General features: G+C 37.9%; 1 protein-coding gene across 6 annotated transcripts in view; it reads right to left on the bottom strand.

Annotated features, from left to right (window-relative positions):
- LOC106175588 (PDF receptor) overlaps window positions 1–21,365 on the bottom strand; it is a 67,445-nt gene that overhangs the window by 24,706 nt on the left and 21,374 nt on the right. For 5 of the 6 annotated variants that reach the window (XM_087013552.1, XM_087013551.1, XM_087013556.1 and 2 more), the window contains exon 3: window positions 16,980–17,077. The gene's annotated coding sequence lies outside the window, so the exon portion shown is untranslated. Of the gene's footprint in view, window positions 1–16,979; window positions 17,078–19,773; window positions 20,160–21,365 lie in introns of those variants that run through there. The other variant, XM_087013553.1, reaches the window with a different exon arrangement.

Raw genomic sequence — 21,365 nt, forward strand, 5'->3', positions numbered from 1 at the left:
TTCTTAAGTTCCAAGGGGAAAATCATTATGAAAAAAAGGCAAGATGAAAAGGCAGGCAACGATACATTTGTTTTCGTTTCTCTGCGGAAAATAAAGACAATGTCAGGGATTCCAATCACTTATTCTTTGACTAATAGCGTTTTCCATTTCATTAAAATACCTTATCGAGAATAATAAAGAAAGAATATTTGCTAAACCATGGCTTTGTATAGAAGGAAATTGAACAATATCTCCATAAACAGCAAAGCCTGTATATTCCCTAATCACATATTTTAAAAGGCTTAATCACAGAAGACAGTAAAATAATGATGTAATCGCGCAAGGTAATGGTGGCATTTTAAGTAATTGACAATTGCCTTTATTCAGTTTATGCAATCTCACTCTCCATGGAATAGAAAAACGAGTTAGCCTCTTGAATCTGCTTGTTCTCCATAAATCACTGAAAGGCAGTGTAGGCCTATAACTTTTCGAATTTAATCAAACGTGAGAAACGGCGTCTAAAGCACCATTAACGTTTGCAAGTTTCCCATGATAACGTTCAATGGGAATAGACACTAGTCTATGCTTCTGTGTTTGATCTTTCAGAGTCACGAAAGCTTTATTTCCAATTTGACGTTGTCTTGCGTTCGTTGGGAGTGCTTTTGGTAGCAGACCGGGTAGGTCAAAATATAATGTCTATAACCATAAGGTGCATTCACCGAGTGACCAGCATGACTGCTACATTTTCCATGGTCGCTACACTTCTATGTCAAATTGCTCTATTATGGCCATTTTCACCAATGCTGTTGGCCTTTGTTTTCATGACTGCAATTATAACGACACCTCCTCCTTCTCCTGCCCCTTCGGTTACATGTACATTCTACTAAAACGACTATCACCACCACCGCCGTTGTAACGAAACTGAGGGTCCGTGTAACTGATTGTCCGTCCTCCATTTAGTTATAATGGTTAGGGTTAGCCTGACCTAAGTGTGTTAAAATCTAGGACAAGTTTTACCTGTACAAATGAAGAGGAAGTAGGCTCTCTATCATGGGGGGCTCTCTGTCGTGTTACATCGTCATCACAAATGCTACTTCTACCTGCGCTAACATCACTACTACTACTTACTGATGCTCCTGTTACCAATACTGTTGCTGCCTTTAATCTGTTTGTGGACACCAGTGATCTCTCTCTCTCTCTCTCTCTCTCTCTCTCTCTCTCTCTCTCTCTCTCTCTCTCTCTCTATATATATATATATATATATATATATATATATATATATTCCGAATGCCCACTTACCACTCTTGCCGATGCTACGCTATTTGTAGAGCGCAATCCTACGTTTGCTCTCAACTAAGCAGTGATTCACAACGTTATACAGTGGTAAAGACAGAACTGGGGACGAAGCCAATTGGCATGGTTTTCCTCATTCATAAGGATGAAATATACCTTTAATTTTGACAGGGAGACTTGAATGTCTATTCGTTTTGTGTTAATCACCATCTTCATTGCAATCGCCATATGAAAATAAATTTTCCCCTCCCCGCTAACGAGATTTCAGTTAAACCGTCTTTAAGATATATCCCTTGTCTGCAAATACATCCCTAATTATTACCATAATCTTGAAATAATTGCAACAGAACCAAATGGGCACGTATTTAATGATGATATAATGATCTTAATTAAGATGTCTGATATCATCTATAAAAGATCTGTCCGATTTTTCTTTGAATACGGGTTCGCAGAAATTCTCCTTGGATGACACTTCAATAGTGAAACGTTCAGAGGGACATTGGCACGTTTACACGTGTAACACAATTCCTCTGTCTGGATCCATGCACACATGCGAAATACGGATAAAGCAATGAGTGTTCGGTGTATTTTTCGAAGAAACCTCATGAAAACTTCATGTACATACATCAGACTTTACCCAGAGCGGACCTTTTCCCGGTAAAAATGGCGGTTCGTCCCCCCCCCCCCCCCACCCCTCCGGCGACAGTCCTGTGACTTCAAACAATGCTTTACTGTGTCTGTTCAGTTTGTTAATGAAGCCGTTGGTGGTTATGTTGAATAGCGATGGGATTTTAAATAGCAGGGTATATATAATGTGTTAAATCTGCATGAACAAACGAAATGCCGTCGTGGTAACGTAATGATCGAGCGAGGTGACAGCGTCTTTTCTTCTTCAAACATAATTAGGGAGCTCGGTTATAAAGAAAATGAATTTCCTATGCTTTTTGAACAACAAACATTCTGACATTTTAACCCTCCAACAAGTTAGTCTACCGAGAGAAAACTCCCTATTTCTGCTGGAATACACTTAAAACTTATGATCAGCTCAAAGTTGACTGAACATACGGCCCAGGAGTGGGAGTAAACCTCTTAATTCGTTGGCTAAACGGCGCCGTGTAAGTTTAGTTCAAGGCAAACGTTACGTAGTCGGCTCATGTTGTTGCAGTGACGTTATAACGATGAGTTCACCGCCGCATTACCGGAATTCATGTTAGTTGTAATACAGCGGAAGGAGACATAAAAGACCTTCTGACTGAACAATTATGATCTGTCAACATTCCGCGTTGGTGACATTTGTATTCCTTGAGACAGGCCAATAGACACGAATCACCCGTCGATCAGGCCCTTTATAGAGATTTATCATTAGAGATAGCTTTGATAAGATTGGCCTTGGGTAAACAGAGAAAAAACACGAATTGCCAATTATACGATGCTTTGTGTCCTACAATGACTTTGAATGTCTTATTAGATATACATGCACTGCGTTTGCTCATTTCGAAATGATCACTTAACCTTGAGCTAGGTTTTTATAACACTGACTTCATGCACGCAGGCACAACACGAGAATTGTTTTTTGTTTAAGATGTTGTTCCTGGAGAACACTAAGAAGAGATAATCTTATTGGACAGTGCATATACTGATCTGGTCCTCTAATTGTTTTACATACAAACACTTTGGTACGTAAAATGTGTACGAATAACCTCCGGAATGCAAACCTCACCTCGCCTGCAAAAAGTAAACCTAATTATAAGTGCAGTCCAACCGCGCGTACCTGTTAGTACGCGAAAGTGAACTAACAGCATGCTTATAAATACATACAGATGTGCATACACAGACTACAGATGTGCACACACACACGCATACACACACGCGCACACACGCATTATGGAATCGCGATAAGATTTGTTTCAGTTTGAAAATGTACATTTCTGTTCGCGTGTTCTGCTCGCTGTATCAAATATATATACACACAGAATATAGTAAATTTCTACTACATGTACTCTTGCTTTGTAGTGCTAGAGAACTTAAAAGTTGCGGTTTCTTGGAACTTGCGTGCCGCGCGGGACTATACTTTTAAAGTCGGTCAAAATACAGATCACTTTTCTATATTCATGTCATTAACTTAAAGAGCACATTGGATGTGGTTAATGACGCAAAGGCGGACTTAGATCAACAGCTGGGGCAATGGGAAGTGATCGCTCACTCTAAGTCGAAATATCGGTGAGTTAATGGTCATTTTCGGAGAAGACATTGTATAAAAGCTATTTTAAAGTTATATATCTTAGGACAATTAAGACCAGTGTGGCACTTGACGAATAGCTGTATTAATTGTCTTAGGTGCATAGTGCGTGTACTATATGGGATTCTCAATTATGCATCATGTATCTATAAACACATAAAAGAAGGCGCAAATGGGCAAAGCATCTGTTTTAACGAGAAGCATTAATGACTGATCATAATTGGTGCCAAAAATGAGCTCCACATGACAGAATAGTGATAAAAAGGACACTTCAAATAAAAAACACTGACAAAGGAAACCAGAAAGGACAACGTGGCGCGTTTTCACTTTTGTATTTTTGAAAATAGGTGTTTTCCAAAAGGACAAATATTCACAATAACGGTTACACCAAAGCGATCCTGAAATCTTCATAGACAGACGTGAGTAATATAATTCACAAAAATTCATTGGAATTAACAAGTTTTACCTATCAGATGTTACTTATAAAACAAAATTTTGCATCTTATAATTTATAGAAGACAATAAAAAAATGGAACATATCTGATAATAAAGCTATATACTTGAGTATACACGAAGCAGGACATGCCTCTTTTCCGTGTGCTTGTTTATTAAACAATGAATTGAACTTTCTGTATTTTCAGATATGTCTGCGGTTATTGGGAGAGGTGTGTGACACCACAACACAGACTGTTGTTTCTAATCATAAATTAAATATTGAGCCAAACATCCAATTATCTGAAAATGCTCTGCGTAGGACGCCTTCTAACAACTATAGAAGGCTATTTGATGTCTGAGGAAAAACCAAGAAAGGCTGAGGTTGGCTTTATCTCACAGACCATTGCTAATTCATACGTCTGATTCTTGTATAATTCAAAAGTATGCCCGCAATGTGTCAATCTGACTGGTAAATCTCTTCTAAGTGATACATGAATTGGAAAAAACATACATAAACCGGTGAGCTTATAAATCCGCGGGGGAAATGTATTCTGAATAAGGCTATTTGAACCAATTGCCCATTCCCCGGAGGAAATTATTTTGCCATTTCTCCAACCCGCCATAAGGCCGACTATTCTGCCTTTTTTGAAAGGTTTTCTATGGCTGTTGCATTTTCTCCAGTTACCGACGTTGAAATTATATATAAAGATTACGGGAAATTGCCCGAAACGCAACCAAGCTTTTCTTTTCAATGCCACAGTCAAACACCAAGGTCGAAATGCGCTAAATGAAGAGCGACTGTTTGAATAACGTCAACTTTTTATCAATGTGTAACGACGGAAGTACCCGGGGTTTCAGATTATTAACAATGGTTCCGCTCTGTACAGTAATGTGATTCTAGTCAAGTTGATGCCCAGGGTGTCCGGATATGCGTTGTCAATCAGTGTCAACAGGTGAACGCCCAAGGGGACAGAGCAAAATAAACGACCCAAGGCGTGCTTACTGGAGGGTGTAATGTTATTTAAAGAACGAACAGGCAATCAATGCCTTTTATGGTGTCCTTATAAATGTCCCGTTTAGTGTATGTAAACGTACATCTGAATGTACAAATGTAACTACTGATCTATCTATATATCTGAAACAAAGTTGACATTTTCTCGCAGGAAATATGTCAAAAAAGTTCAACATTGTAATAGTGAGTTAATCTACACCAAAGCAAAGTTCTAAAACTGAATCGTAAGGTATTTCGGTCAAGCTTTGGAGACTAATGTTTTCGAAACTGTGTGTCTGTATTGCTGTCACCGAAAAGCATATAAAATATTTTCGGTACAAGATAATTTCATGTATTTCTTAAGCTCTGGGTTTGTTTCTTATGAACAATTGTGACGGCCTAGATCACATTAGCAGTGTAGTGTTAAAACTAAAGTAGTAGAGGTATCCATTAAAGAAAATGATGGAAAACACTTAAATAGCGTTTCATGCTCGCTATAAATATGTTGGGAGCATTGTTGTGATGGACACTCCGTAGTCTTAATGCATCACTTGGCAAAACATTTCTTAATTGGACACAACTTTCGACGTATAATGAGGTGCAAGCCAAAGCGCACGTATCGGCAATCAAAGTACTCCTCTGCAGTCTCACATGTATGAGTCTTCTTTAAATGAATCAATGTAACAACTAAGAGGCGATGATTTTAATTCCAATTTAAAGTGGAAGCAATAAATGACATTACACCTAACAGTAACTACTCCACGCCGTGTCCACGTAAGTACAATTACACATCGCGGGATGCGGAATGTAATTGTTGCTTCACCTCTGAACATAGCTGACCTGAATTTAATGGTAACTATAAGAAACAATTTGATATTTTCGAGCGGTTAAACGAAAGGAAATCTTTCAAAGGAAAAATCAAATATTCAAGATACAAATATAACTAACCAGTTTGAAACTCTATTGCGATTAGATATGGGTATCAAGAAGTGACAACCCAGCAAACACAGAACGTTTTATAACGTTACCATAACGTGGCCATAACGTTTTTTGGTACAATAAACGTTATGGTAACGTTATAATAACGTTGTGTTTGCTGGGAAAGACGTTTAACGAGATGGTTGCTGTATGTGAATGTAGGCAGAGTAGAAAACGAACTAGAATGACAGCCTCTCATACAACAACTTATTAGAGTGAGTAAGCATCCTTACAGGAATGTACCATATGTACTAACACTCAGTAACAGTTGGAAGCATTCCAGTGATTGTACATAGTTATATACCCATGCATAAGTTGTACTCATCTCTTTCGGCTATACATGTGTAACATACCTCACTGTGTATGTATGTATGTATGTATGTAGGCGTCTATGAATATAAATTGACCATGGCAAATATATCATGGTTTATGACAAATAGATGTTCATTCCGATGCACTTTTATAGTGGCATGCCAACAAAGGGCGGAAAGATGGAACCCTCCTTAGCAAAATATCGCAGCAAATTTGCAGCAAATTTGGCGAACTTCTGCAAACTAAATCGCTGCAATATTGCTGCAAAGTTTTCATTTTTCTCAGTTTGTCCTTTGTCGTGAATCCCCACTACCGGAGCCAAAACAGGCATCTTGCGACAACCTCATGCGGTGCCAGAAAAGAGGTTATAAAAACTGAAAGCAAATTACCGACAATCAAACTACTTAATTACCCAGGTCATTCGATCTACATGTACGCTGATGATATCTATAAAGCATACAGTATAATTAGGGATCATGGGCTAACGGTTTCGAATATTAACATTATATCTCCTGAGGATGATTACGACAAGCTGAGGTCAAATGGTGTCTAAAAACCATTTTGTGGTTAAGTTATTGAGAAATAAGTTAAATGTTACGATGTACATAAAAAGCATATGAGTAAACCTCGTAAAACCCGATTAATCTAAATTTGCTAGCAAATTAGACCTCCATACAGTTGAGTAATGTTCAAATCGCTTGCAGTTACTTGAAACGTTTAAATTGTTATAAGGAGTAAATTAACTTTGTGCTAAATGAATTAACACATGATTTAACAGCACGTGCATGTTTTTGTTATAATTACGCTGTTGGTGGTGTTGGAACATGATGCAATCGGCGTTACTTGCAGCTTTTGGCCAAACTTTACACTGAAAACGAACTAGAGATTAAAGCCTCATTAACACAAACCGCGTTCTCTTAATCTTAAATTAACAGAATGGATTAATGAAACCAACAAACTCAGTTACAGAGAAAAACATATTACCTTGACTTTTTTCCTCCACTTGCACGTATAAGCTTCGACACGTTGTTGGTTGAAATAAGGTATTTAGTTTATTTGGAAGCTGTCTGTTTTTTCTGTGATTAATTTATCTCAGCAACGAGGCTCTGTGGTGAGCTGTACCGAAAAACCAACCGAAAAAGTTCTTGATGTGCACGTAAAAAGGAATCTTTTAAAACGTGTACAACCCAATGTTTGTCCCTGCTCAATGAATTCTGTCAGGCACGGCGATATATGAAAAAACAAGCGTTCTCAAATGAATGCCAGAACCTTAATTCTGCATGGTTTCTTCCACTCCAAGGTTCTTCTTGAACACAACCAAGAGAAGAGCTGTCTTTTATAACGCTGCCACACAGACAGAATGCGTTCTCAGATAAATGTCCCACATCGCACTGTCAGTTCTAAAGAGCAAACTGGCCACCTTTCAGAACTTTATACTCATATCATCGAACCCTACTCCCTGGAGTTTTCATATGCTCTGAAAGACGCAGTTTATAAATGGCCTTTATAAACTGACTCCTTGATTACGCTTTGTTACACAAAGAAAACCCTGGTTTCGGAATGACGTCAACAACGCAAGCCAATGCATTTTCAAATGAAAATCGGCTATTTAAGACGTAGATATAATGAACCATTAGGAAGCTGTTTGTTCTTTTCCAATGCAATTAGGTAGCGTGATAAAACATCAATGTAAAAGTTAAAAGAGATCGTGATTATACATAAATGTATGCTGAGTAAATGAACGAAAAGACCAGCCTGTCACGGAGTTGCCAATAGAAGGAAAACCACACAATAACTTAAGCAAATTGATATTCAATTGGTTTCTGTAGTTTTTGCTTTCTAAAATTACAGCTGGCTAATAAAGAGAAATGGAACTTCCAACCTGTCCAAATTTTCAAATCAGAAAACTGCGTTCTACCTACGCTTATAATTTCAAAAGATTGGCAAGTGAAAATATCATTAATGTGCCATTAACCGCTAGAAACATTGTATGGATGGTAATTACTATAGCCAGAAACACGAGCAGGTGGGATGAGCACTTTGTAAATCATTATATTCATCTATGATTGACAAAATATGCACATGCACACCTTGCAGGACGGGAAAAATAATTTAAAAAAATTAACATGAAAGATACCGAATTTTAATTATCACGCATCACATTATCTATTCGGACGTTATAAATCACAATACGACGTGTCAATTCCTTGGTTGCCTGTTCTACCGGCCAATTAAGGAGCTACGGTAAAGTGAAACAGTGAGCGAGTTGAGGTATTGTTGCTGAGCAACAAACAGTATATAAATGCATAAAGCTCACCACCATACACTAATTGTATCATAGGACAGGTGATTGTGCGTGCTAGGAAGACCTTTCAGCATCATTTGTCGTGATGGTTTTGGAGAAAACAGTTTCTGAATTTAAACTCCATAATGAAAGGTCAATGCACGCTTACTGTAGCACATTGCAGGCCTTGGTCCTCAATCATCCAAGTTAAAATTAATCCTATTAAGTATATAAAACGACGAATTGTGTCAAAACCAATTATTTTAAGCCGCCGTGCAATAAAGCAACCTTTATTCTTGTGCAGCTGTGACTTACAATAGCTGTTGCCTGAAATAAACTTTTACTGCCAGCGTGATATAGACTTGGAGACATTAATTATGTACAGAGTCGGGTATACACAGAGTCTGTTGTTGAAAACATTTCTTCCAGATGTAATTTATCACTATTTATACATGTATTATCAGCGCTTCAAACACCTGCGGCTGAATTTGCATGGTCACATCAAAAACACTGCTTATCTTAAATATTCACCCCTTTTCAACAGCAAACGTGGTGAAGCAAGGCTGCCAGTTGCCTTTGTCTTCTTTATTGAACGTAAGTTGCAGGGAGCAATTCATCAAGGAAAACATTTCAAAATTACACATGGGGGGTATCAGATATTAACTTTGCATTCTTGTTTTTGAAGGAACAGTGCAACCGCTTTCAAGGTCTTATTATTATTATTATTATTATTATTATTATTATTATTATTATTATCTTAAAGCACTTTAAGATGGGTTTATTTTCCTATATCGATAAACGAACAGGGTGCAGCATTTAAAAAATCACATTTTTCCGGGTTTGAAGGACAATGAACTTCATATAAAAGCATACACTTTCTTACCTATTTCAAATGGATGCACATCGTGCAGGAATATATGTACCCACCTTTGCCTGTACAATAAGTATTGGACGCATTTTGGCAGTCGATCTACTTTGAGTGCTCACCAATCAACGGTCAATGTAAAAGCTTTGAATAATAAGGTGATTTGAATAATCAGTTGACGTGCAATGTTCGCGTAACACAACGAGTCGAAATTCTGCTTCTGTTTGAAGCAGTTTTCTTTCCTGTTACAACATCATTAAATAACGCGTGTTCAGTGCAAGTATACTGTGTATGTTCACGAGTTATACAGGAAAACAAATAACCAGACACGCTTCCGTGTAAGATAGCACTTGTCTTTATAAGTCTTGAAAGACTTACTTGTACATAATTTATATACAAGTAAATCTTTCAAGATTTATAAAGCCAGAATACCAGTAAATATCCAGTAACATATCTATATAATGTAATAAAGTAAGTAGCAATTGCCTTTATCTTCCGAGGAATAATGAAACGAAACCCTGTGGTATATTTCTCTAAGTTATGCTGTTTGAAACAATATGGTGGCATATGGTCAGGTTTTGTCGCAATAATTCGACATGAGAAGTCGCTTAATTAAAATCCATATTTAACTCAGTTGAAAAAAATTTATCACAGAAGAAGACTATTGAATTTGAAGATGGACACTTGGACAAATGCTAAATGTGGTGAGCGGCAAAACCCGAAAAAGTACTACATATAGTGCAAAGACATCATGGTAATTTTGTTACGACCTAGCAACGGACGACTAACTTTTACTGCACCAATATGAGATCATGTTGGGCCATTTTAAAACACACATTTCGACCTTTAAAGTGAATAAAGTTTTCTTAAAACAGCTAGGGCCCTGGACCTAGGTCCCGCCCTGAATACCCAGACGAGGTCAAAGGGCCAGCGGGTACACAGAGAAGTCACGGGAGTTAATTGGTGCTCATGCAATGCCTAAAACGCCGTGAAATGCGACGTGATCCCGCTGACATGAACTGGGATAAAATGGAGCACAATTTGAATGGATGACGTCACAAGACCACAAAAGCGGAAAAGGAATCGAATTAAGCCTTTGCTGTCGAACAATGTAAGTGCATTTCTTGAAATTACTACCGTTTTCATTTGGTGCAGAATGTCTCCGAACAGTTTCAGGCAAACGATGTAAGTGCATTTCTTGAAATTACTGCCGTTTTCATTTGGTGCGATTGGTCCAAACAGTTTCAGTCAATTAAAAAAAAATTATAAAGGGAACTGTCTTTTGGATTTATCAGAATACGTTAAGGAGCGTGTAATAAAAGCCAGGGTTTTAACAGACGGGCGAACGAACGAAACAATATCCGCTTGACTCGTTCAGTTCGGTTGCATTTATTTATGAAAGCAAATTAAATTTATATTCGTGCGGCTGAATATGGCCCCGGTATTTTGAAAATATCCACTTCAGTACTACATTTTCGTAACGCATTTTTATCTACATTGTAGATTTCAAGGTACTGTATCCCCTACCTACAGGTATGGTTAAGATATAATGGTAAAGCGGCTAAATGGTGCCATTTTCTTTATCTATCCGTTTCTGTTAAAACCATCTCCTAAAATTATGTTCAAAGAATTTCAACATTTTAACTTTTACAATGACGTAACTTTTTAGACAAAATACCAATAAGGCAGTGGCAAAAGTCCTAGTATCTGTTGGATAACTTTAATTCTATAAAGGCACACCTAAATAAATCTAGCACATCTATCTAAATAAGTTACAATAAAATTGATATAAACTAACGCACAATGCATTGACATACTCAGGTTACGTTACAATTAGTGCTGTTAAAAAATAAACTGCCACCCTTTCTTCATGTTTATATATAACTTGAGCCAACCACAGTATTCCCATTGCGGAAATAAATAAGATACTAGAGGACTGTTGTGATATTTTGGCATAACATAAAGTACAAACGTATAGAATATCGAAACATCTGCCGAAGGGTACCTGTTGAGGCGTTAAGGGTTTGAACGCATTACTCCATTTCTCTTGATGAGGGCACAGTTTAAGAGCGCTCAGTGAAGCGCGCGGGTGCTGAACCCATTAATCTCTCCGTCGTGAAGAGACAGTCGTTTGTCAGAACGGCCGTTTGAAGCGAAAGTGAAGACGCTTGAAAGTTCCGACCATCCAAAATAAGCATTAAGTATTTACTTACGCTACCAGAGGTAGCGATTGTTATTCAGAGTTCTGGGATCCTTTCAAATCACCATGTGGCCCCAACACACGAATAATTGCAAAGACACTTGATTGTCCATATGCGTGGCCCCTGTATTAATATAGCCATTCCGTGAATGGATATTAATAAATTCAGAGGTCAATTTTCAGCAGATGGAGGCATTAATTTGATACAAGGCATGCGGTATGTGCGGTTATAGTGCGCATCTACTTTCAAAAGAAGTTCTCGTTATAACGCATAGTGTAAATTGAGGTGATGATCTCGCCAATGTCAAAATACAAACAACATTTTTGCACCTCAGAGCTGTTTTGGTGCACATTTTGGAATCTTTGATTGTGTTAAAGGAACCAACAGAGAGAATTCGGATAATTTTAATTGAGTGACCCTTGATATACTACTAAATTAATACCAAACAGTTTGAGAATTAGTTTGGGTGAATGAGCTTAAGGAGAGCGATGTCCAGTGCGCGAAAGGGCAGTTAAAGGGATAATAACTCTTCCTTTCGGCCAAAAAATGAATTTTCCTGGAGTAAACAACAACCAATGGTTAATGAATCCATTTTTACATTCAAAGTTAGTCCCTGTTTTTTTCTAAAAAGTTTGGTTTTTTGTTAAAATCTCTAAAGAGATTTTAACAGAGTATAGCCATCAATGGAGGTCACGTGGTCTAAAGACAAGCTCAGATATCAGAATAATAGCTATAACTGCCACTTTTGTGGTAAAACAGAATATATAATATTTATATGAGTTGTTCACAATGTTTTTATTGTGAAATATAGATATCATACGAAGAGTTATTATCCCTTTAATATCAGGATACACGGAACCAACTTAATCTGATAATGAAAAAAAAAAAAACAAGTCTTGAAGCCATGTATTTCACTGCAAGTTTAAGAGATGTTGGTGCAAAACTTTAATACCTTCAGCGCTGTATAATTTGAAACTAATTTGTTGAGAAAAAGGGAAAGTAGTTTGCTAAATAAAACCTAACTTTCGTGTATTGAGGTATTCCACCACATTCAAGAACTAGCCATGTGGATGGAGCCAGGTACTGAATATCAGACGCATTTGATATGACTCAACTAAGAAAAAAAACTTGAAACAATTCAACTTAAAACAATCTTGAAAACAATTCAACTAAAATAAAGACTGAAACAATTCAACTAAAATTCTGTTAGAGAATTTATGCTAAAATCTTCGTCTTAGCTTCCCTGGCGAAGGATGAAAAGGAAATAACAAAAAAAGAACTAAAGTCAGGTTCTTTGACAAAGAACTTTAAAATTACCAACGTTGCATGGTCACATGCGCATATCTTATCCTATCAGAAACAATGTTACAGCACTCTCAGAGGCATCCTAGTCAACTAAACCAGGGAACTGACTAAAGATTTTTATGAAACTTGGTCCAGGCTAATGGTGGTGACAAAACAGATAAACAGCCCATTGTAAGTAATTTCTCAATTAATAACATACAAAGGAAATCTATAAAGCCCAACGAGCTAGGCATGACCTTCACCACCATTGCTTCCTTCGCCTTTTGTTATTATCACTATACAAAGACGGTATTTGCATACTTTCATAAGAACTCTCAGAGATTATCAAGTTATCAAAGCGGACATCCTTTGCTCATCAATCTGGGGTGTCAACTCCTTTGGTGGTGTAATTGATCTCTTACATAAGATGTCTCTGATTAAAAAAAACGAAAACACCAATAAATCAATCAGCACTGGCAGATGTCCCGGTAGACAACAACGGTTGTTCTCGCTTGTATGCGCAATCGCAATGTTGTTATCATCGTGTTGTTTTAGAAAATGTAAACAGGAAAAAAAAAAAAAAGAAAGACTAGTATATTAAATAGTATCTTAGATAAAGAACTCACATATGCACATGCATGTTCTTGTTGGGAACAGCGCCATTTCTCGTCACCCTTGTTGTAACGTATAAAAAAAGTAATATTACCATCAAGGATGATTTTCTACTCTAACCAATTTCAAGAAAACTGGACGTGTTTAGCACCCAATTTCATTGCGCCCTCCTACTGTATGTGCGCTAATAAAACATCAAAATAGCTGTCAAAAGCTTTGATGTAAACTGAAAAGCATAAAGGATCTCTTTTTTCTAAAAAAAAAAAAACAAAAAAAAAACAAAAAAAAAAAAACAAAGACTCCCACGACAATTACAACAGCAGTGAAAAACAACTGCAATACTATCAACGGCAAACAACAACAATACAGGAGTGACATATCCTATACCACTAGCATATGAGCTAATATAACTGCAAAGATATATGAATACCAAAATATATCAGGGACGTAGTCCATCATGTATTGGAAACAACAAACTCGTAAAAGACCACAACATGTACACGTAGAAGCGTATTACAGACTGTTCAGAGCAGATATCTTTCATTTAATTTTGGTCTTCAGAAATAGTCTTCTAAGTGCTTATACTAATCTTTAATATTGACTGCTGCTTTAAATCGCTCGAAGTTAAATGTTACGTCCATGAAATAGTTCCCGAAACAAAGACAGAAATTCTGTGCTTCAATACTGAAACACACAGTCATTCTGAAACGCTTTCATTTTACCATTAACTCCCCAAAGTGTAACGAAACTCAAGTGCTGCACTGAAAGACCATTAAACAAACTTAATAACGACAAACCTACCTTACGTCGAACCTACTTTTTTCAAAATAGACGAAAACAAGTTCACATAGACCGTTCATTAATCTTTCTATAACATAACGATGCAATAGAACGTGCTTTGAAAAAAAGGGGGTTTTGACCGCACTACCTTAGTCAAAATCCCATTTGCAAACATCGATCGACTGGGACTTTGCAATTTTTTTTACAACAAAGTCCGCAACTTTATAAAACTGTTATTGTTTTAACAAACCACATTTTATTATTGAAGAAAACATCATCTGTGACTTTGATGATGGGGAGATGATATGTACGAAGTGTGCAATGTGAACAAACGACTTTAACCTGCAATTTGAAGTCTGCATCAAAACAGCACCACTGTATATCTTGTACTATACAAGAAAAGCAGTGCTCCAAAGTTCTAAAGGCATTTAGTGCTAATGCTTTAAGAGAAAAAGACCAAAAATCAGTCGAAAAATTCACAGAAAGGTTTTCTAGGACACGAAATGACCTTAAAGACCTTAGACACAATTAACACAACCCTATGGGTAATTATCCGCCTAACCTCACTTCAATTTCAAATTAAGGCTCACATTCTCGTAAATGAGCGCGAGGTCTCCAATAACCGCTGTGCAAGACGCGACAGTGTGCAATTGTATAGCGATACACCGTCATTATTCCGCGTATTGTAGCGGGGCTTTATTGCCGTATTCACGAAGCCAGATTCAATACAATACAAGATGGTGGAGCTAATATAATGTCTGATCCTACTGTGTCCTAAGCTAAATGCTCCAGCGCATTTGTGACTGGTTTTAAGAGAACGAACCGAAGAATGGTTGACCAACGCAGTTTTTACGAAACAGGTTCCCAGCTGGGTCTTACAGAAATGCGGGTTTTTTTGGTCGAAAATTGATTACATTATACCTTGCAGACACCATGGTCCGTAGCAGTGCATTTGTTATTTATGTTCAGATTTGTGAGGGGGTGGATGTGGAAGCGATTTGTTAGGACAAATTTTCTGATATATCCACTTAAATACTTTTTTTCAGGAATAGGTTCTATTGAAAACGGCGTAGGCACAAGTGTTTATGAAAAAATGAGGTTTTATTCCACGCAATAGTAATATATCAAATGTCGCAATTAGGCAAAAGCAAATAGTTCAGATAATTGAAAGATGAAAAACAACATATACAAAGACCACCTACAGCGAATGTCATCTGTTATTGCTTTTACGTGACCCATTCAGAAAGAGATAAAACATGACATGCCAGTGGGTAAGTTTAACCCAAATTAGATCTAAGTGAAAACTGATCTATCGCACATTTAATTGATGTGACTGTAAAAGGGAAAACTTTGTCGCAAATAATTTTATATATGTCATGCGATATTTTGTTCCTACATCTACAAATAATAAAATACATCGATTGTTAGCTTTTAGTTAAACAATTAATTCGTTTAACACGCCCCTTATGGCAAACGAAAAAGCAAGTCTGGGTGCAATATTTACTCCGCTAAGTCTATTAAATAAAGAACAAAACGGTCTTTAGTGAGGACAGGTGTGGTTGGAGGCAACTGGTTGCCGACCTCCGGACCGAAGGCGGACACTGATGATGATGATGATGATGTTGGCGATGATGATGTTATCTGTGTTTGTTTGAGTCGGAAACCCGACAGTGTCATGGTTGAGGAATAAGTTAGTATATTTTCCCCCACAGAAACTCTTTACCCCCGGTACATATACGCGAAGATTGTTTATTTGGGTGGAAATGACACTTATACGCACTACCATCTACACTGTATACCAGGGGTGCACTTCTCTTACAGCAGAAAATCGTGGCATGAAATTTCCAGAGACATATATGTGAATATATTAGTGAAAAATCCATCTGTGACCTTGGTACAGGGTATATTCAAACAACTTTCTTCTCCATAGCGACTGTCTCAGCGACAGAGTATGTAATAACCTTCAGCTACACGTATAAACCTGAAAGGTTTTAGACATAACCGACGCATCTTGCCTCAGGAAAAAAAATAACATCACCTGGACGAGATTTTGGACTTAAAGGATCATGTCTTCTTTCGTGTTGTGTAGCCTTAAGTGTCCTAATGTTTACAATGTTAACGGCTAGAGGGTATCCATTTGTCCTCAATGGAGAGCGCTAATGTTCCAAGTGACCATGCTTTGGTCTTGGTGGGTCACGGGTTAGATAAGCTGAGTTCTCGTCTGCTAAAACTGATCCAATGCTAAAGTTTTCAATGGCACGGAAATTAATCTTACAATATCGAAAAGACCGCCTGCCTGGGATTTCAATATCTACCGGTGAGTAAACCGCGTCGTTGCAATGAACATGCCAGCGCATATCCCAGTAGATTCTGTGACGGCATTGTAAAATGAGCATCTAAATGAGTATTTTGAATAAAAGGACAAATGATCTAATTGATTCAATATACCCAGTCTCAAGGTACAATTACTTTGTGCACGGCACAAAATTATCCTCGGTATTATTCTCTCCAAAAGCATATTTGAAATCAAGTATTTATTAGCACGTGCGTCGAAAAATAAATTTTCGCTTCATGCTCCAGTAATATTACACGCCTAACGTCATCGTTGGCGGGTATGGGGTTGGGGTGAGGGTTGGCAGTATGGAATGTCCATTTTTTAAAATGAATTGGAATTTTAAAATGCGCCAGGGCCGTTCAATCGTTTCTAGGACCAATAAAAAGCTTACCTTTTGTCCTGTTCTAGATGCGTGGTCAACAGTCGAGTAAATATGATGCTGTGCTCGCTTTGGCTGCGTTTAATTCATTCCATTTATTGGATCCCTACCTGTAGAAAATAAATATTGAGAATGATAATGATATTTCAGACAACAGCAGCAACAAAATACATATACGTTTTAATTTATATCACAGGAACCCAAACGATCCATCAGTTCGATGAATGTATATAACAAAGAAAGTGACGCATAATTGCGAACGAAAGAGATGACATTGCATTTGAAATGAATTCTCTCTATAATATCCGCTATAAAATATCCTATGATGTGAAAAAATACATTTTGCTGAGGTGCCACTCAATGTTTTTTATCTATCTAATATCCTTTCGTCCTATATTCTCAAAATAATAATAATAATAATAATAATAATAATAATAATAATAATAAAATAAAAGAATCCGATAGTCATACCATGCACTTACCTACATGTACCCAAGCCGACCGTTGCAAGCAAAATAGTTTCGTATTACTATACTTTCAATTTTTTTACAAAAGTTCCCAACACGACCATCGCTATGCTCCAACCCTGTCACAAAACTGCCTCTGCACAGCTACATTATTTGGTCAAAAAAGTGTCATACATACATACATACATACATACAAACATACATACGTACTAGACATACATGTACTGTACATATGCCCCATACCTTAATTATCGCATATATGTCGCTCACAAGAAAGTTGAGGTATAACATCGCATTGCCAGGCATACAAAAACTGGTGTCATGATTTGTATACAAATTGCAATTTATATGCAATAATAGATTATCAGTCGTAAGAATAAAACAGTCGTAGATCTAAAACCGACAACGAAGACAACAAACAATATGTGGTCGCCAGAGTGTGGGTTGTCTAAAAATAACTGCCTTAGTTATACGACTTATTAGGTAATTGTACTGCTAATTCGGTTTACATCTATCTAGACTTGCGTTCAAGTACTTGAATACCTCCCTAGTGAATACCCGCTATTCATAAACACCTAATTAACGATAAGATTTATTTATCTGGAAACATTAAGCAAAAGTGACTTTGATTGTCGAAGTGCGAACACGCTGCCTGCATGACATGTGAAGTGAATTACATCACAGCCTACACGTGCCTAAGAAAACTATTCTTAGAAATTCCTTTACTCGGAATCACTTAAGCGCCACTCAAACCAATAACCCTAGCTTTCCTTTCGTAAAGATATCCAGGGCACTTAAGACGAGAGGGTTTCCCATGAAACAGCAAGTCAAAGTGGCTTTGGTTGCGGAAGAACAAACCACCTTGAAATATCATATAGGAGAAAAAGTGAAATCACTCAGTACAAGTGAATTACGCTGTACGAGCCGAGTGTACCACTTAAAAATCGCCACTCAGACAAATAACCTTGTCTTCTAGCATGTGTTAATAAATACATTTTTCCCAGGTTCGCTGAACTAGAGACCTCATTTGGCTACCGGTAAGTTCTCTTTGAGGAAGAACATTTTTCAGCGCGCCCATAATGAAGCATTGATGTCAGATCGGATAAGTTGTTTAACGGAATAAAACGGATGTGGCAATTAGACATTTTGTTTGTGATTCCAGCAACCGCAAAATAAGACACTAGACATTGCTACACAGCGGACTTTACGACACAAGCATGGTGCCAGCATCTGGTCAGTGACGTCACATACTCGGCAACTCCAAAGCAATTGCAGGTGCGACGCCATGGTAACGCAAGAAGAACACAAAACTGAGTATGCATAAAACACGTAAAAGAAAAAAGATAATTTGAGCAAAAGGTGTCCGATGGAAAAAAAGGTTTAAATTGAAATGGACCTGATAAGACACGGCGTAAGATAGACGTCTGAGGTTATACCCAGTAGTATCGGTACCACCCGATAGACGGCACCGCAGTCGTCTTATCAAACGACGTAAGTGAAGTAATTACAAGTGAAGGGGTGTGTATATGTAACACTGGTATTACAATTATAAAAATCTCACGCTGGTGTTCTGTCAAAATACTTTGGCTTGTTTGTTCTCTGACCCGTCTTCAGTTCAATTCCAAACCACCCATTCCCCAATTTCTGGACAGATTATGCCCCATTAACGTAAAGTCGAAATATCACAGAACAATTTCAAAGGACGCCACCCCAAAACTTTTCTTTATATTCCAGACGGATCATGTCTCCTAAACGTAAGAAAAACTATCATTAGACAGTTCTGATTTATTCCGTCCTGGAATTGAGCTTCTTATCCTTATTTTCTGGACAGACTGTATCTCATTATAGAGCGATAATGAATCATTATGGAGCTGCAAGGGTTTTAAGCATTTTTCCACATCAAATTTAATGATGAAATTTTTACCAGACAATCCTGGGATCCGGCTTAAGAAATTGAACAATTGGTCACTAGATGATTGTAGAGAACCTAATAACTGACAACATCTACATATACCTGTATGTGTAATGTAGAATTGCCGTAAGTAACATACGGAATGTTGTCGTTTGTTTTTCAGTTGATATCCACCCAAATCAAGTAAATTAAATTATGTGAATATACAAATAACGGTTATGCAAAACGCTAGTGTTCAGAGAGAGAGAGAGAGAGAGAGAGAGAGAGAGAGAGAGAGAGAGAGGCTTCAAGACGCGTGACTTAATGACCATCCACGCAATGAATACCAAATTGCCAATCACCAATGCACCACGGAGTGTTTCGGAACTGCGCGACAATCTCCATCAGAACCGCCATCAATTACATGATTATTAGGTATTGTCCTTACCCGGGGAGAATTCCCGCCACTTAGCGGAGGAAATTGACTTCCCATATTGATGATCCATGGTTGCTTTGTCGTGCGTGAAATGAGAGTGAATTGTATCTGTAATGCACAGGAAGTGGTTCAAGTCAACTCTTAAGTTACAAATAACTGCCGTCACTCACGATAAGAATTATAAAATTAACAATTTACTCATTAAGTTAATGGGACATAAGTGCGTAGCCAGGAGGTAATCCCGGTTGTTTTACTATAGAAAACGTGCTTTATAGAAGAGAATGGACTGCATGCCCAAAGGACGTTGTGTCTCATTGCAAACTAGTGATTAAACAACGACCATAACAATGTCTTGTAAAAGTACACGCCAACTCACACTCACACGCATACCCTCTCATACACGTACGCACACACACACAAACACACACACACACACACACACACACACAAACATACTCAACCCCCCCCCCCGAGTCCACACACACGACGGTGTTTCAAAAGACTTTCAAAAACTGATAACTGATCTCGCTTATGTCACAAAAAAATCCTAGAACCATCAACATCACATCTAAAGGTGCGTTCTCATGTACATAGATGAAAGCTAGTCCTCTGTCGAGGAAGCCCTATTCTGCGTGTCATATAGACAAGATGACCACAGACAGGAAAATGAATCAGCCTATTTTCGTAAGCCAGTCACTTGCGTGTTCAGCAAAGGAAAAGTAACATAGAGGTGACAATTGATGTTTGACGCAAATTAAGTCGTGAGTTTCGTCTACATATTTATTTGTCTAAAAGTGCACCATTGTTGATGAAAACATACATCTCCACCCTTTGCCATGAGACATATTTCGCGTGACATATGGTGTGACGCGAAAACACAAACGTGAACAGTGCTCAATCACTACACTTAAGACCCCATTCCCATACTTAGATCGGTCTAACAGGAACGGCCCATCTCCCAAGGTTTTCTCGCTAAATTGCTTTCAGCTTAAGGGGCTTAGATGTCTGACACACTGACTGAAGCTGCTTAGCGATAGTTAATTATCCCCTAGCAGTTTCTGTAGGCATGACAGACATCTAAGCCGCTTATATTGATTGCAATTTATCAATCGAGAATCTCTTGGAGATAGATCGACCCACAGTTAGTACGATAGGGTCTGGGAAAGGCCCCTATGCTAAGTACCCACAGAGATGAAAAGTTAACTAGAAAACACGACGCACGTCCAAATAAACCCCCTTAAGACTGGGTTCCCACAGATTTAGATCGATCCATCTGGATCGACCTAACTCCCTGGGGATTCACGCTAAATTGCTGTCAGCTTCCGGGAGCTGAGTGCGCACAAAAGTTAATTACCCCCTTACAGCTTTTAGTAGGCGGGACAGACATTTAAGCCGGTTAAGCTGACAGCAATCTAGTGAGACTCCCCACGGGGATAGATCGATCTAAATATATGTGGGAATGGTCTCATAGAGTCAGGCTGAAAACAATCTTGGTCAAAGCCATGTGAAAATGGATTTCGTGTCTACGCCATTATAAAAAAGTCGCAGTAGTCATCGTATTTTAATAACAGACAATGACTCTATTTTTAACTGTCTTGCGTGTT

Source organism: Lingula anatina, chromosome 5 (assembly GCF_051362555.1).
Source record: "Lingula anatina isolate TDL-2025a chromosome 5, LinAna3.0, whole genome shotgun sequence".
Taxonomy (NCBI): Eukaryota; Metazoa; Brachiopoda; class Lingulata; order Lingulida; family Lingulidae; genus Lingula; species Lingula anatina.